The 17617-nt window shown below is 41.1% G+C and overlaps 1 protein-coding gene across 3 annotated transcripts in view; it reads right to left on the bottom strand.

Annotated features, from left to right (window-relative positions):
• Positions 1–14474, bottom strand: part of LOC311232472 (uncharacterized protein) — a 56301-nt gene extending 41827 nt beyond the window's left edge. For 2 of the 3 annotated variants that reach the window (XM_084319283.1, XM_084319284.1), the window contains exon 1: positions 14339–14474. The gene's annotated coding sequence lies outside the window, so the exon portion shown is untranslated. The remainder of the gene's footprint in view (positions 1–14338) is intronic. The other variant, XM_084319285.1, reaches the window with a different exon arrangement.
• Between the last annotated feature and the right edge of the window lie 3143 nt (positions 14475–17617).

Here is a 17617-nt window from a genome sequence, read left to right as displayed (position 1 = left end):
TGAGTGTCTAATAAGTAGGGAGGATTTTATCGATACGATTCCATTATCGATTCTGCTTATCGATTCGATTCTTTATCGATACCCTTATCGATACCTGATCAATTTATAATTTACATAAATAAATTGGAAATGCAACAGAACTACATTTACATTTAGTCATTTAGCAGACGCTTTTATCCAAAGCGACTTACAAGTTCTGTACGACAAGCCATCAGGAAGGGCACAACTCTTATCAGCTGAGCAACAATGTTCATCAAAGTGTTGAGTGCTACAGTGTAGGTTAGTTTATTAGGACAAGTGCATGACCGTACGGTTAGTTAGGGTTAGATATATTTTTTTTTATTCAGATAATGGTTAAAGAAGTGCGTCTTTAGTCGACGGCGAAAGATTGGACGTGATTCGGCTGTCCTAACTGCAGGGCTGTACGCTAAGCTTTTTCACTAGGGGCACACTTGCCCCTAAATGAGAAATTTAGGGGCAAAGAATATTTTTTAGGGGCAAATTTTTAAATAACTATTTTACCATTATAGTAGGGCTGGGCGATATGGCCTCTAAATGATATCGCGATGTTTTGACATGCATCAAAAATGCTTGATTTAACCCTTTGATGCATACAGTCACGCCAATATGATGATTATAATAAGTCCCTGCAACATATGTTTGCATTATTAAACCATGAAGATGCTTTAAAAAATAATTTAATGAAAATGTACTAAGAGTAGTCTACTGACACACTAATAAAAAAAATTGCTTACATCTAAGACAATTTATATAAAAACTCTTGGGTGCCTTTTACACAGTACTGTGTTTTCTATCCACTTTAGCCAAACACACACACACACATATATATATACACAGACACTACTGTGAGAAAATAATAATCACACAGACTTAATGATTTTAGAATATTTCAGATAATGAAATTAAATGTTTATATCATCAACTATCCAGTTAGTATTTATACTGTGTGTAACATTTGGCTACTTTAAATCATTGAATGTAGAGAGAGAGCGAGAGAGAGAGAGAGAGAGAGAGAGGGGGCGAGAACGAACAAGAGAGCCAGCCCCCCCCCTTCGCGTTTTGATAGTCTAAGCTGCCGTAGGTGATGACGTCACACTCAAATGTAAACAGGAAGAGATGGAGACACACGGAGATGGAAATTCAATGATATACAGAAATGAATAATAACCAATAAATATGAAGTTATGTTTAAACTTCTGTTGTCAAGCGTTGTCAATATAACTCACCCCCTTTCCTCACGAATGGAACTAGTCTTGTGGAGTCCGCTTTGACCGTTTTCCAGGGTTAGCAGAGATCGCTAGTTAGCTTAGCATAATCCTAATGGTAACCTTGGTTAGTAGCTACCGTTAGCTCATTGCTCGTGTCAATTAAATTGCATGTTATTAAAGGTCTGCGCTGGTCTGTCTAATGAAATTACAACCGCAACATTATATTGCACTGTACAGCCCTGGTTGTAGGCTAATGTTTTACTACAATTTGTATGGATTAATTTAGGAGTGAAATGCGAATGAAGGGTTGAAATCACCACTCGCAAGCTTGCCCCCAGATATTATTTTAAACTCGCACGGACCAAATTAGGGGGCAATTTGCGATCATATCATCGCAGTGTACAGGCCTGAACTGGGGTGGGTAGTTCATTCCACCATTGTGGGGCAAGGACTGAGAATAGGCGACTTCTCTTTGATGACCCTCCCGGAGCTTGGATAGGAGTAGGTCTGAGGCGGCCAGAAGATGCAGAGCGTAGGGGTCTAAGCTGGTTAGAATAACAACATGCAACTTGACATTTCTGATTGTCATTTATTGTTGAGCCCCCATGTCAGAAAAATACAAAAACTGTAAAAAATAAAACATTAACTATAGCCTACACTTAAATAAAATAATGTATTTGAGATTCTCTTAAAATGTATTTATTTTTTTATTCTTAAACTAATTTAATCTATTGAATAACAGGTCGTTATTCCTCTGACTTCTGTCTCACACACACACACACGAGCTCCCTCCCCGGGCCCCTGTCCTATAAGGTATTGGCTTGTGTTGCTACTAGCAGGGATTAAAGCAAAAAAAAATCTCCTGACTGAACTTTTTTTCTGGCCAAGTCATATTCTTATTTTAACCTCTACTGTATTTTTTTTTTAATAGCGTTAGCGTTTTAAGGGAGCCTACTTGTAGAGCGAGCCTACTGTCCTGACTGTGACTATAGAGACCCTACTGTTGTGTGCTGGAGAGCGTGAATGCAAGTCTTGTGGCTAGCTTCTGATTGATGGCGAGCTAGCACCCCTCCCCACTTTGAACCATGAACTAAATGGCTTGTTATCATACAAACAAGGGACTAAACACGTTTCGCAATTATGCCACAACAACAATGGACAGTCTCCTCCCCACCGTTTGTATATATTTATTTACCACCCACTCACTCACCCCCTCCTAATGTACAGTCTCCTCCTCATCATATGTATATATTTACTGTTAGGATCTCTGGGTAACAGTACTGTATATTTGCATATCGTATATGTGACAAATGTAACAGTACTATTACTATATACCTGTAAGGCATGTATGTCCCTATGTCATAAATGTCATGATGTCATGTGTATGTTGTGTATGTCATAAATGTCACTATGAATTGAAAATGGGGGACCCTGATGATGTAAACAAGACAAACGCCTTTCTCTGGTCTACATCCCCTTAACAATTGTGTGTATTGCTACTGGATTTACAAGATCCAGAGTGAATGAATGAATGAAAACTTTATTTAATACACGAGACCCACTTCTTGGGACCAAGTAAGGTTTTGTCGATAATCCAATGTATAGTTACAACCCCCCCCCCATCCCACCCAACCACCTCCAATGTACAGTTTCTTCGTCAAATGTATATACTCTTTTTAGACTATTTTTGTATCACAAACAAACAATAGGCTACTGTATTTGTAAATCTGGTATGTCATAAATGTATAGATGTAGCAGTATTGTCTATCTGTATGTCATGTGTGTCATATATGTTATGATGAACTGAAAATGGGGGACCCTGATGTAAACAAGACGAAAGTCTTTCTCTGGTCTGCATCCCCTTAACAATTGTGTGTATTGAGCTGTACTGTACCCATTCTGCAATCTGTTAATAACAATCAATCAATATTTAACAGATTGCAGAATGGGTACAATACAGTACAGCTCAATACACACAATTGTTAAGGGGATGCAGACCAGAGAAAGACGTTCGTCTTGTTTACATCAGGGTCCCCCGTTTTCAATTCATAGTGACATACAGGTATATAGTAATGTTACATTTGTGACATATATGATATGCAAATATACAGTACTGTTACCCAGAGATCTCCCGGACAAATGGGAGAAAGACGTTTATTGAGCTTAAAAACAATTGATACCGCAAATAACGTTCTGATTAACAAAGTCATTCGTTTTGTGGCATTAACGTTATCTAGATTTATCAACATTCATACATTTATCAGAAAGCGAGCGGCGCAAGCACACACACGAAACACCACCAACAACAACAACAACGACAACAACACACTGCTTGTCGCGTAAATAACGTTCTGATTAACAAAAGGCATTCGTTTTGTGGCATTCACGTTACCTAGATTTATCAATAGCAATAGTAATATATATGTTTCTTTAGACTAGAATAAGTCAAATGAACTTACGGTCTCGTAAAAAGTTGCCGCATGGTGTTGATGAGTCAAGTTTACTCGCGAGTAGAGCTAGACGCTAGAGAGTCTCAAAATGGGCGCTTCCCATTGGTGCTGAGCACAGCGGAGGCGGGTGAAAGGGCTGTAAACTCAGAACAATCTCGCCTTCTGGTTGGTTGCATTTGCCTGAGAATTTGCCGATTGCTCGCAAATGACTGTTTGGTGCGGCCGCGGTAGGGGAAAAAAGGATATTTGACGCCTCTGATTGGCTCAGGTTAAAATCCGTCACGACTCCAAATCAAATGACGGAATCTCCAAATCAAATGGACGGATATCCGTCCCAAGACGGAACGCTTTAATGCCTGTGCTACTAGGGCTGCAACGATTAGTCGACATAATCGACGACGTCGATTATAAAAAAATCGTCGACGAGAAATTGTTGCGTCGATTAGTCATAAAAAAAAAAAAAAAAAAAAAAACTTTATTTAATTTTTTTTTTTTTTTTTTTTTTTGCACTACCTATCTTTGTGAGAGTGGCTTCTCAGGGTTCCAGACAACATCATAACATGATGATCCCATAGCAAATTTTGGACATTGAAAACATTGTTCCCCTGCAGGAGATGATGATCAGACTAGACACACAATACACGCACTCCTCTCACTCACACACAGCGATCAGAGTAAGACACACACATACACACTCCTCTCACTCACACACAGCGATCAGAGTAAGACACACACACATACACACTCCTCTCACTCACACACAGCAATCAGAGTAAGACACACACACATTCACACTCCTCTCACTCACACACAGCGATCAGAGTAAGACACACACACATACACAAATTACACAGTACACACCTCTCACTCACACAGCGATCAGAGTAAGACACACACAAATTACACAGTACACACACTCCTCTCACTCACACAGCGATCAGAGTAAGACACACACACACACACACACGGACTCCTCTCACACACAGCAAACAAAAGTTATTTAAAGTACACTTCCACTTTAATTTGTATTATTTAATTTATTTATCTTGTTATGAGTGATTGCTGTATTGTTCTTCAAATACATTTTCATTTAAAGTGGCTTAAAGATCCAAATTCAAATGTTTCATGAGTCATTATTTTAATTTGCTATGGGATCATCATGTTATGATGTTGTTGTTTGGTCCTGACAAGAGTCTCAAAGTCTGAGGTGATGGTAGACAAGCAACTCTGAGGTCATGCTCAATGTCCAATCTGTTCCTCTGCTCTGTCTTCAGCTGGACCAGAGCTGAGAAGCCACTTTCACAAAGATAGGTAATTATATTTATAAAAAAAAAAAAAAAAAAAAAAAAAAACATGGTTTTCGATTAGTCGACTAATCGAAAAAATAATCGGCAGATTAGTCGACTACCAAATTAGTCATTAGTTGCAGCCCTAGTTGCTACACGGACACATTTGTATGTTGCACCACCACGGTACTTCCTGGCTTACAGAGTACAGAAGTAAACAAACAATCCCGTCTCTTATTATATGTGAACTAAAGAGTACAAGGTTTACACAACAGCCCCCACCTGCTGTTTTATTGTATTTGTACCTGTACTATCCGCTGTCAGCTGTTTATCGCTCTTTGTGAGCTTGATTAAATAGCGTTAGCTCACGTTAGATAGCGTTAGCTCCGCGGCTAATTTTAGCTCACCCTCAACTAAATCAATGACTAGGTTCTAAAGCATTCAAGTAGTTTTCACTGCACATAGAAGTAGCCAAACAGCGGGAGCATTTCGGGAGCATATTACCAAAACCCAGGCAATTTCGAGCCCTTAAGGAATCAAATAGTCTGCCATGGCTACATGCTAACGTTATTGCGCAACTAGGAAAAACCTGGCAGCGATAATGGAATCGAAAGTCACGGGAGCCACACAGTTCCAGGCATCGGCCAATTAGGAACCGGTTTTCGATTCCCATCCCTACTAATAAGTGAGCACTGGGACGGCATTCTAATAAGAGCGAAACAGGCTATGTAAATGCTTCTTAGTTTTCAGCGTGATAAGAGTTATTTAGGCAGACCTATTGGACATTTTCGTTTTTGTTTATTTATTAAGTTCATATATAAACAGTGTTTAGAATATTTAAAACAAAAAAATAATGATTGCGTTCGTCACCAACCCCGGAAACGCTGGATTCTCCTGTTCGAATCCAGCTCACAGCTCCGGGGTTGTCACCAGCTTGGCTGGCCGTTCACACTAATACAATTGGCAGTATTAGAGGGTGGGAGAAGCTGGCAGGGTGGGTCCGGGTCGTTGTAAACAGCGACTCCTACAGTTCGGTCGGGGCGCCTGCTAAGCGCGGATAGGATCTAAGGGCGGTAGTGTGATACTTCCACACGTTACACGTAGGGGTGCACCGATGTATCGGTATCGGCCGATAAGTGCCTTGTTGACTGCAATCGGCCTGTCGGCCGATAAGCTCGAGTGTGCCGATGGCAGTAGCCGATAAATTCAGTTGCGTCCTGCCAACGGCGCCGCCCCCAGTCCCCCACACACAAGCTACTGCATCAAAGTTACTACTAAATATTCAACATTCTCTTTTGAGACTCCGCTTCAGACTCTTATCATTTGGCACTAAAAGCTAAACATTGTCACCGATATGGCTGTCCGCAACATGTCATTAGTTGTGTACGCGAGGTGGTCGCTCAGTGACGATGCTAACATGAGCTAGGTTAGCTAGCATGAGCTACCGGCAGATAGAAGACTAACGTTACAGGTGAAAATGTGATCTATGTTGGAATACTCCTTTGCCAACTTGCTGTACTTTGCTTGCAGGTCTGCAGCCATTATTGCTGGATTATGAATAGCCCCAACTTTAGCCAACGTAACGTTATGGCTAAACCTTTAACCAGGGGTGTACAGTGCGACATATATATCGCACGTGCTACAGCAACAGCTGTCTGTGCGATGGATGGATTTACTTCAGTAGCACTGGTGCGATAGGGATTCGGTTCATATAGATACTCTTATTTTGAAAATCCTGTAGCGGGTCTCATTTCTGCCCACGCGCAGCTCCAGCTAGGCTCCGAAAGCTAGCAACGTTCAGGTGCATATGATACTCTTATTTTGAAAAAACTCTTGACAACTCGACGAGTCGTATCCGCCCTATCCATGCTTCTGCGTTATCTGCAAGCAGAGCAGCGCGTTGGTCGGTTGGTGCGCACTGCTGCGTTAACACAGCAGTGCACCTACACGTCCCGAAATAAGTCCGTGGTGTTTTTTCTTTCTCGCAACGGGTCAAATGCATCTACATGCTTTGCACCGTCGCCATTCCTTTATGCGCACATCGCCCGAAATTAACGTTTATGTACCATTACAATCACTACAACGTTAGCAAGCTAACAAGCTAATCCTGATCAGAGGCGCAGAGCCAGCAGACACAGTGTGGAAAGGGAAATGGGGGGGCACTCTCTCCCCTTCCCTGTGTGTGTGTGTGCGTGCATGCGTTTGGAAAGACGATGAAGTCACTAGTCAGGACTCAGGACAGGAGTATATTATAGTAAACTGAGGATGGACAGATAATGATGATATTCAAATATAAACAAGTTTCGAGAGGAGTGGAAGTTTGAAGACAGACTAGACTACAATATGATGCGGGGGTGGTGAGTTGAAACAGTGTGTGTGAATGAATGAATGAAAACTTTATTTAACAGATTGCAGAATGGGTACAGTACGGCTCAATACACACAATTGTTAAGGGGATGCAGACCAGAGAAAGACGTTTGTCTTGTTTACATCAGGGTCCCCCATTGTGTGTGTGTGTCTCCCAACCAACCCCACTTCTATGTTTCAATAAATTATTTGCATTTAAAACTATTAACGCTGACTCATTCCTTCAGTCTAGGGCTGGGCGATATGGCCTAAATATGATATCACGATATTTTCTGACCTTTCGGCGATACACGATACGCATCACGATGTTTTTCTTTTTTTCCCCAAACAATTCATTATGAGGCTTACCCAGACAGTATTTGAGTTTGCAAGCTAACATTAAAGACAAAATAAAATACCCATGCATTTAGCATTTTTATATTATATATTAGATTTAGATTATTGGATTATTAGATTATATATTGCATATATTTAGCAATGAGATATTATATGATTTAGATATGAAATATGATGAATTGAAAATGGGGGACCCTGATGTAAACAAGACGAAAGTCTTTCTCTGGTCTGCATCCTCCAGTCCACTGTTGATTGTTGTTGTATTGAGCTGTACTGTATTGTACCTATGCTGCAATCTGTTAATAACGTTTATATTCATTCAGTCGGCAAACAGAATCATTTTGATTGACAGTCGCGTCTGCCAATTACGTCACATCGCTTGCACCCGCCCTGCTGTTCTTAGCACCAATCGGCAAGCGCGTATTAATTTTTTACTTCCGCTATTGGAGAGCTCAATGAAAACAACAATGGCAGCGGTAGCTTGCCGCGGCCGACGTTTAGCTTTTAGCTCTGCAGAATGACTAAACGACTGGAGGCATAATGATTTTACTGCAACGGATGTTATAATAAAAGCCTTTCCATACATCTGTCTGATTGAAAACGTTATTAACAGACCGCAGAATGGGCACAACGGAGTCAGCACGGGCTGAGATATGAACGGCTAATGCTTGCTATATCTAGGTCGACCTCGGTCGTTGCTATGTAAATACGCTGATGTTATTGAAAGTGTAACTATATAACGTCAATGCCACAAAACGAATGCCTTTGTTATCATAAGTAGTAACTTTTGATGCAGTAGTGTGTGTGTGGGGCGGCGGCGGCGCTGTTCAAAAGTTTCAACGTGTGGACCAGATTGACGCGACACAAGCCTCTTGGGCAAAACATCACGATATCCACGATACGTTTAAAAAGTGTATCGTTAATGAACTGTACCCGATATTTATATAATATCGTCATATCGCCCAGCCCTACTTCAGTCCACTCAAAATTATGCTAATATTCCTTATGTTGACAGCCAAACATGGCACTGCAACTAAATAACACAAATACAATAGGCACATTTGTGACTGTTACAAATATAACACGTTTTATACTTGTGCTACAAGATTTTGGCCTGTGCTACAAAACCTCTGTAGCACCAGTGCTATGTAGGGATGCCCCCCGGACCCCGGTTTTAAACGGGAACCGGTACTATATTAGAAAATACCGGAGTATTTATAAGCTCCGACGTCCTCGGTACTGCTATCGATACTCTAGAGAAATTATTATTATTATTATTTAAAAGTTGCGAACGATCTCTCCTCTCTCTGTCTCTGCACGAGAAGCGAGTCGCAGCGAGTCATTATTACACACACTCCTCGCGAGTCGCGCTACACATACATACGGGTACTCCTTAATGAAAGCGCTGTCAATAGTATGCAGCTGCAGCACGTCAGACCGCAGCGCTTACAAGCCCCGCACATACAAGCCCTGCACACCTGATGTGCTGCGGCTGGAAGCATCTCAGCGCTGTCTCCGTGCCGACGCGCGCTGCACACAGACACAGACAGCTCTGCATGGACTGAGTCGTGATGGCGGATAGAGCGAAGCGTTCACAAGTGCAACAAAACATTTGCCAGTAAGGGTGGCAATACGAGCAATCTATCAAAACATTTGTTGGCAAAACACTATATTAGTTTGCAGAAATGCGCCGTATTCGACTGCCTTGCGCGCAGTGGTCCATCTGCATCCACGTCCACTGCAGCCGGTAAGCCAAGATACGGAGTTTCCTAGGCTAATAACGAATTATTACAAATAGGCTAATAAACAAAATAATTGTTTAGCTACAAATACTACAATCTAAAAACTTTTTATAGATCGTCAAGCTGAGGTCAGCCACCAATGTGTCCCAGTGAGCCCACCACACATCCTCCCTCTACCTCCACCACCCAAAGTCCTTTCTCCCTAGCAGCTAGAGGAAAGATGACAGAGGATAGGGTGAACGAGTGTCACAGGGCTGTGACAAAGTTTGTTGTCAAAGGCCTGCACCCGTTCTCTACAGTGGAGTCCAAGGACTTTAGGTAACAACTAATCATTCAGTGTATATCGTTTTTTTTGTATACATAGTTGTCTAACTTGTCTGTTGTTGTTATAAGTTATTATTGAAGCAGCTATTCCCACCACTCCACACAAATTTACAATAATTCAATCATTTCTAATCTTTACTGTAGGGAGATGACCAATGCTCTCAACTGCAAATATAAAAATCATAAAAAAATTATCAAAAAGAACCGATAAGAGTATCGATAAAGTACCGAACCGTTAAGCAGTATCGATAGGAGTAGTAGTATCGATAAAATCCTAACGATACCCATCCCTAGTGCTATGTGCAAAAAAAGTTAACGTACAGCCCTGCTTTAACGTTAGTTAACGCTAGCTTTCAGTTAGCTGTTCAATGCTATTAATAAACACAACCAAGCGAACCCATCACAGCTCCCCGTCAACACCCCTCTCTCGGGAAGATGGCATTTAAGAAAGTATCTGCTGTTAAAATGACACAAACAGTCGTTTTGTGGCATTAACGTTATATAGTTAGTGTTACACGTTCAATAACATCAGCATATTATTTACCCGAAGATAGCAAGCAAGGCATTACTCCGTTCATAGCTAAGTTCCATTCCGTTGCTCATTCCGTACCCAACTACCCATTCTGCAATCTGTTAATAAAGTTTTCAACCAGACAAATGTATAGAAAGGCTTTGTTTTATTATAACATTTGTTGCAGTAAAATCATTGTCTCGTTTGGTCATCCTGTGGAGCGATGGTCGGCGGGCAGCTAACGTATTAGCTACATTAAGTTTGTTGTGCTCTCGCAAGCAGATCAATGGCGGCATGCCCGAAAGTAGAAAATGAATAAACGCTTGCCGATTGGTGGTAAGAACAGCAGGAGGTGGGTGCTAGCGGTGTGGCGTAATTGGCCGAATCGACTGTCAATCAAAATGGTTCTATTGCATTGGTTGAAAGCTCTGGTTGAGAGAATAGTATCCATCTGCAGGCCGCCAGACGATACTGGGAGAGGGATAGTGATACATGGCATGGTGGAATTAATACCATAAACATATTTCTTGATGTTTTCTTTTTTTAAGTAAGTAAAGAGGCCTACAAATACAAACATACAAATATACAGTAGTTTAATTAAAATATATATATATATATTAAAAAAAAAAATTAAATTACAAATACTTATTTTTTTGACAAGTATCGGTATCGGTCGATTGTGTTAGTTGAACAATCGGTATCGGTGGCCAATTTTCATATCGGTGCATCCCTAGTTACACGCTCTCAGTGAGAGTCCGCGCTGCCAGGTGAAAAGAAGCGGTTGATTGGCTAGACGTGTGTCAGAGGATGCACGTGATAGCCCAGGCCTGTACACTACGATGATCTCGTCGCAAATTGCCCCTTAATTTGGCCGTTGCGAGTTGGAAATATTATTTGGGAGCAACGTTGCGAGTTGTGATTTCAACCCTTCATTCGCATTTCACTCCTAAATTAATCCATACAAATTGGATACATTTTTTTAAAAACATTAGCCTACAACCAAGGCTGTACGTGCACAGTGTATGTCGTGGTGCTATGAAAGAATCTGTCGGCAATGAATGAACTTACTGCGATCACCGATAGCCTGAGTGAAAAAAAAAGATTTGCGTGTGGAATGAATCTGGGTCACGCTATATACTTGGTACTTGTAGTCTATCGTGCGATTAAAGACCATGTCCCTATCTGCGTAGTCTATACATCCAACACCAAATCCCATAATTCCTAGCAAAACGAAACTGAATGTGGCCTCTTCCTTTCAATATGGACTATTGCATCGCCAAAGAAGCACCTCATTTCAATACATTTAAGACACAAATTTTGCTCTGCAAGAACAACGGAGTGGATATCAGTCCATCTTATGACAACCACGTCCGATGTGGAGAGATGATAAGATGATGATGATTGACGTGATGATGTTATGATTGATTGACGGGGAGTCGGACACGGACACTTCTAACGTTCAGGTTCAGCCATCGATTTGGTGAGTAGTAGTAGCCCACTATTAGGACGTGAAATACTGTCTACTTAAATTTATAAAATATCAACCTATCTATCTATCTAATAATGAGACAATATGCAAATAAGATAATACTAATAATTGTCACGGTGTCCCCGTATATATGAAATGAAAGTGGCTTGCAACTTTACTGCTGGTAAAATCACTGTTTATTTCTCGTTTAGCATAGTATTACATTCCACTTCTATAAACAATCAAAGTCCTACCGTAAGAGCCTCATACGGGTCAATTAAACCTTTTTGATTAGTCTTTCCTTCGAGCTAAGTTGGACTGAACATTTCACTGTCAAAAGCGCAAATGTAAATAAGGTTGCGTCGCAACACTGTTTTCAAAATAAAGGTCACATATACAAATACCTCTCAATTCTTACTAAAAAAAGTCCCGGATATACATAAACATTAATTGGCATAGATCTCTATAAACGGCCCAACACATTGATCACTTTAGGCACACACTGAAACCAGTAACATCACAAATATGAAGCAGGTAATTACCCATACAAATAATAAACCTTTCATGGGGTTATTTACAATAATAATTCATTTGATTTCTAAAGCACTTTTCATTGTGAAACAAATGTATGCAGAGTTTCTTGTCCTCCTGATTAATGCAATGGTGTGTGTGTTGTGGTGATCTCATTCAAGGAGCACTACACAAGCGCGCACACACACACACACAGTTTGTTGTTTTTGTTCTATTAGTGATTTACACACTTTCTCGGTTGGTTCATTATAAAAGATACAAACCTGAAAACAAACGCACTTAAATGTTAAATAAAAGGACCACAGTAATGAGGCAGGAACATATTTTTTTAATAATGGTAAAATTGTTATTAAAAAATTTGCCCCTAAAAAATATTTTTTGCCCCTAGTGAAAAAGCTTAGCGTACAGCCCTGTAGCCTCCACTCTCCCAGACCGACTGTGGGGGGTAAGTGCGCAGCGACCAGGAAGGGGATTGGGGAATTGGCATAACGACTAACATTGGGATGGGAGAAAATCGGAGGAAAAAAAGGGAGAAAAAGATCAATACAAAAAAAAATAATAATAATAATAATATTTGTCTATATAATAGAATTTGCGAATCAGGCTATAGAATGGTTGTTAGTTTTCAGCGTGATATGCGTTATTTAGTTAGACCTATTGGACATTTTCGTTTATTTATTAAGTTCATATAAAACCGTGTTTAGAATATTTAAAACAAATACAAAAAAAAGATAATTTTTCTTCTGGTTTTCACGCGGGCCAGGGCTTAAAATATTATTTACAGTCGGGCTTATTTTCGGGCAGGGCCTGAAGTTCACGGGCTCGGGCTGGGCACAGGCTTCATTTCAAGGCCCTTGCAGACCACTTGACACGCCCTGACTACACAAAGCTAGTGCTCCGGTCATGCATCCACTCAACTCAACTAGAAAATACAGCATCAGGCTATTCTAAAAGTATCGATACTAATAAAATGCCGTATTGAACCGTTTAACAGCTGGGTAGGTATCGAGATACTTTTCTAGTATCGGTGTATCGTGCAACACTAGTAAATACATTTATTTTGACATTCTGATTTAAGAACCTTCTAAATAAGAGTTACTTAATTTATCTGACTGCTTGTATTAATTGATGAAAAAGTAGCCATGTGCAGTAATATAGATTATAAGATTGAGGATGTAATACATTATTGAGCTGCATCGAGATGCATCGTAGAATCGAAATTGAATCAAATCGTGGACAGCTGAATCGTAACAGAATAGAATCGTGAGGCCAGTGAAGATTCACAGCTCTAATATGGGTACTACTGTAGTACTAGTTACCATGGAATCAAGTACAGGTGTGTACCCATGACATCTTTCTAGTTTCTCAATGTAAAAACACAGATTTCATTTAATAATGCTCCAAATCTGCCCGTCAAATGTCAGACCAATTGAATAAGTGGAACCATATATAAACCCTCTACATTGAGAAACGACTATGGCAAAAAATAAAAGCAAAATAAAAAGGCAAAAATGTGTTCAGAACCAGGTGTCTTAAAACTACCACTCGACTCCACGGCACAGGTCTAGATAGCAATCAAATATTATATTTCTATAGTGAGTGTTGTGGACTCTATGATAACCATACATGACGTCACGGCAGCTTTATGGATTCGCGCCTCCAGCATTCTCCATCTTTCGTGGTATATATAATAAATAGTGAAACACCTGTAAAGTACACACAGCTAGCCAGATGGTTCTGTTGGTATAGGGTTAGGGTAGCGAGGTTAACACGACGAGGCAGGGACCAGAAGTACGAGCTCAGCTGAGGACAAGCAAGGCCCCTCGCACTACCGCTAGCACCGTTGGCCTGATTATAGCTAACGTTAGCTAGCACTAACATGTGCAACGAGCACATCATGTTTAAGGTCGGACAGTGGTGTGGGTTTTAGCATCCAACTGACCAAAATACATACTTTCTGAAGATACGTTTGTATATTTGTCGTTTGTATATACGGTTGTTTAGCTAAAGCTAGCTAGCGACAGCTTAGCGATAGTTCGTTTTCTCTTCTATCACCCTGGTTTCTCCGCGTGCATTTACGTTACTTCAACTCACCTAATGGTTGGTTAATGCTGGTAATGATGGACAATACCTCCACAACTGGTGGTTTGCAGAACTATATCTAGAAGCATCTCTCCGTGAAACGGCAGCCACCGAGTAGAAACATTGGGGGTTGCGAAGTGAAATTACTCGTGTTCTGCAACGCAACGTCCACCAAGACTTCCGGTTACATGTTCCAAACTAAAAGCACCATTCTCCAGAATGGTCTGCTCTGCTGCTGTACCCAAAAGGTATTGATGTATTTTGCACATTAAAATAACGAATTCAATATTTAAACGAACATATTAGCTACAATACAAATTATGGTTGCAACAGTATTATCTATGGCACTACAACAAAGGCCTCAATAGTAACGTTACATCATTCATTCATTGATTGATTGATTGATTGATTGAAAACTTTATTAACAGATTGCAGAATGGGTACAGTACAGTACAGCTCAATACATACAATTGTTAAGGGGATGCAGACCAGAGAAAGACGTTCGTCTTGTTTACATCAGGGTCCCCCATTTTCAATTCATCATAACATATAATGACATACACGACATACAGATAGACATTACTGCTACATCTATACATTTATTATGACATACCAGATTTGCAAATACAGTACTGTTTGTGATACAAAAAGAGTCCAGAAAAGAGAGTATATACATTTGATGTAGAAACTGTACATTGGAGAAGGTGGGGTGGGTGGGGGACACTGTACAACTGTACAAGCAAAACTGTACATTGGAATATTGACAACCATACTTGGTCATTTACTGTACATTGGAGGGGGTTGGGTTAGGACATTTACAGGGGCCAGTTTCGAATTGCAGTCTCCCGTAGGTGTTCTTTGAGAGTGGTTTTGAAAGTGGGTAGTGATTCACATTCCTTTACAGCTTTGGGTAGGGCGTTCCACATTGATGTGGCATAATTGCTAAACGTGTTTAGTCCCTTGTTTGAGCCGAATCTGGGTTTAACATGATTTGTGGAGCTCCCTCTGGTGTTGTGATCGTGGTATTCACTGACCTTTGGGAAGTATTTTGACATGTACATGGGTACCTTGGTCGTGTAGTGTATCTTGAAGACCAGGCCCATTGCAAGTTGCTGTACTCTGTCGTCTACTCTAAGCCATCCTAGGTTGTCAAAGTGGGCAGGGGTAAGGTGGGTTCTAGGAGTAAGGTCAAGCAGTAGTCTGACTAGTTTGTTTTGAGATGTTTGTAATTTTGTTTTTAGCGCCTTTGAGGTGCTTTGGTACCATGAGGTGCAACAAGCATAGTCGTAATACCCTTGAATGAGTGCTCCTGCCAGAGTCTCAGGGTATTCTTGTTTACCAGTGAGGAGATCCGGTACAAGAATCGAGTTCGTTGGTTGACTTTTTTTATTACATTGGATGCCATTTTGTCACAGGAAAGATTTGCCTCTAGGATGGAACCCAGGTAATTTCTTCTTTCCTTCACATTGCCGCCGCTCGCCTACTCAAAGTACCCGCTCGGCTGACTACATAATAATAATAATAATAATAATAATAATAATAATAATAATAATAATAATAATAATAATAATAATAATAATACACTTTTCTATATTTCTATAGCACCAAGAATTGCAGCCTAAATTACTTCACAGCAGTGATGTATACTAAAATGATCATAAAATTGGCATAATTCAGAGATTATGTTCTTCGACTCCAGTGCCTTCAACACCATCCAGCCTTCACTGCTAGCGGAGAAGCTCTCTGTGATGCAGCTGGAGCACGGCTTGGTGGCCTGGATCAAGGACTACCTCACTTACAGACCGCCGTACCTCAGACTACAGGCCAGCCAGTCTGACGTACTGGTGAGCAACACCGGTGCCCCCCAAGGAACTGTGCTGTCACCCTTCCTTTTCACCCTCTATACCTCAGACATCTGCCACAACTCAAGCCGGTGCCACCTGCAGAAGTTCTCCGACGACTCCTCCATCGTAAGCTACATCACCAACGACGATGAGGAGGAGTATAGAGCCCTGGTGGAGAGCTTTGTGGGGTGGAGTGACAGCAACCATCTCCAACTCAACACCAGTAAAACCAAGGAGCTGGTGGTGGACTTCCGGAGGGGCACGAAGAGGCCCCCCCCGATTCCCATCACCATCCGAGGGGATGAGGTGGAGGTGGTGGAGTCATATAAGTTCTTTGGGGTACACCTGAACAATAAACTGTATTTTCCTCGACGACCAGTTGAACTTCTCCGCTCACATCGCAGCGACAACCAGAACCAGCAGATTCCTCCTGAGCAACGTCAGAAGGATCCGCCCCTTCCTGACAAAAGAAGCCACCCAACTCCTCGTCCAATCAACAGTCATCTCCCGCCTCGACTACTGCAACGCACTGCTTGCTGACCTCCCGGCCACCGCCACCAAGCCACTCATTCAGAACGCAGCGGCCCGCCTGATCTCAACCCTACCGAAGTCAGCCCATGTCAGTCACCCCACTTCTTAGGGACCTGTACTGGCTCCCCATTGCTGCACGAATCCGCTTCAAGGCCCTCGACCTGGCATACCGTGCGGCAAAGGGAACCGCTCCCGCCTACCTCTGGTCAATGGTCTCTAAATACACACCCTCAAGACCCCTCCTACGCTCTGCATCTTCTGGCCGCCTCAGACCCACTCCTATCCGAGCTCTGGAAGGGTCAAGGAGAAGCCGCCTTTTCTCAGTCCTTGCTCCACAATGGTGGAATGAACTGCCCACCCCAGTTAGAACAGCCGAAACCCGTCCAATCTTTCGCCGTCGACTAAAGACGCACTTCTAACCCTAACTAACCTTACTGTCATGCACTTGTCATAATAAACTAACCTACACTGTTTGTACTCAATACTTTGATGAACATTGTTACTCAGCTGATAGAGTTGTGCCCTTCCTGATGACTTGTTGTACAGAACTTGTAAGTCACTTTGGACAAAAGCGTCAGCTAAATGTATGTCGTGTATGTCATAAATGTCATGATGAATTGAAAAGATGAAGATGAAGAAGATGAATAGTTTTATTTTCAGTCTTTGTTTACAGATAAATCAAAAACACACATGTGTGGACTTTCAAAAGGAAAAGCAAAAAAGAAAAAATCACAAATGTACATATTCAAAGTAAGCTCACACACAAAATCCAAACTCAATAACCGAAAAAAGGAATAGGCCGAAGCACGTGCTTATTTTTGCCTATCCTTTACAATTCTTAAAAACTAAATATACTTTAATATAAGAAGGAACATTTTAAAATATGCTGCAAGATATAAATTTTTTTCTTTTTCTT

Source organism: Notolepis coatsorum (assembly GCF_963971535.1).
Source record: "Notolepis coatsorum genome assembly, chromosome: 7".
In the NCBI taxonomy this organism is placed as follows: domain Eukaryota; kingdom Metazoa; phylum Chordata; class Actinopteri; order Aulopiformes; family Paralepididae; genus Notolepis; species Notolepis coatsorum.
The sequence above is the reverse complement of the archived record's forward strand: the minus strand, read 5'-3'. Positions and strand labels throughout refer to the sequence as shown.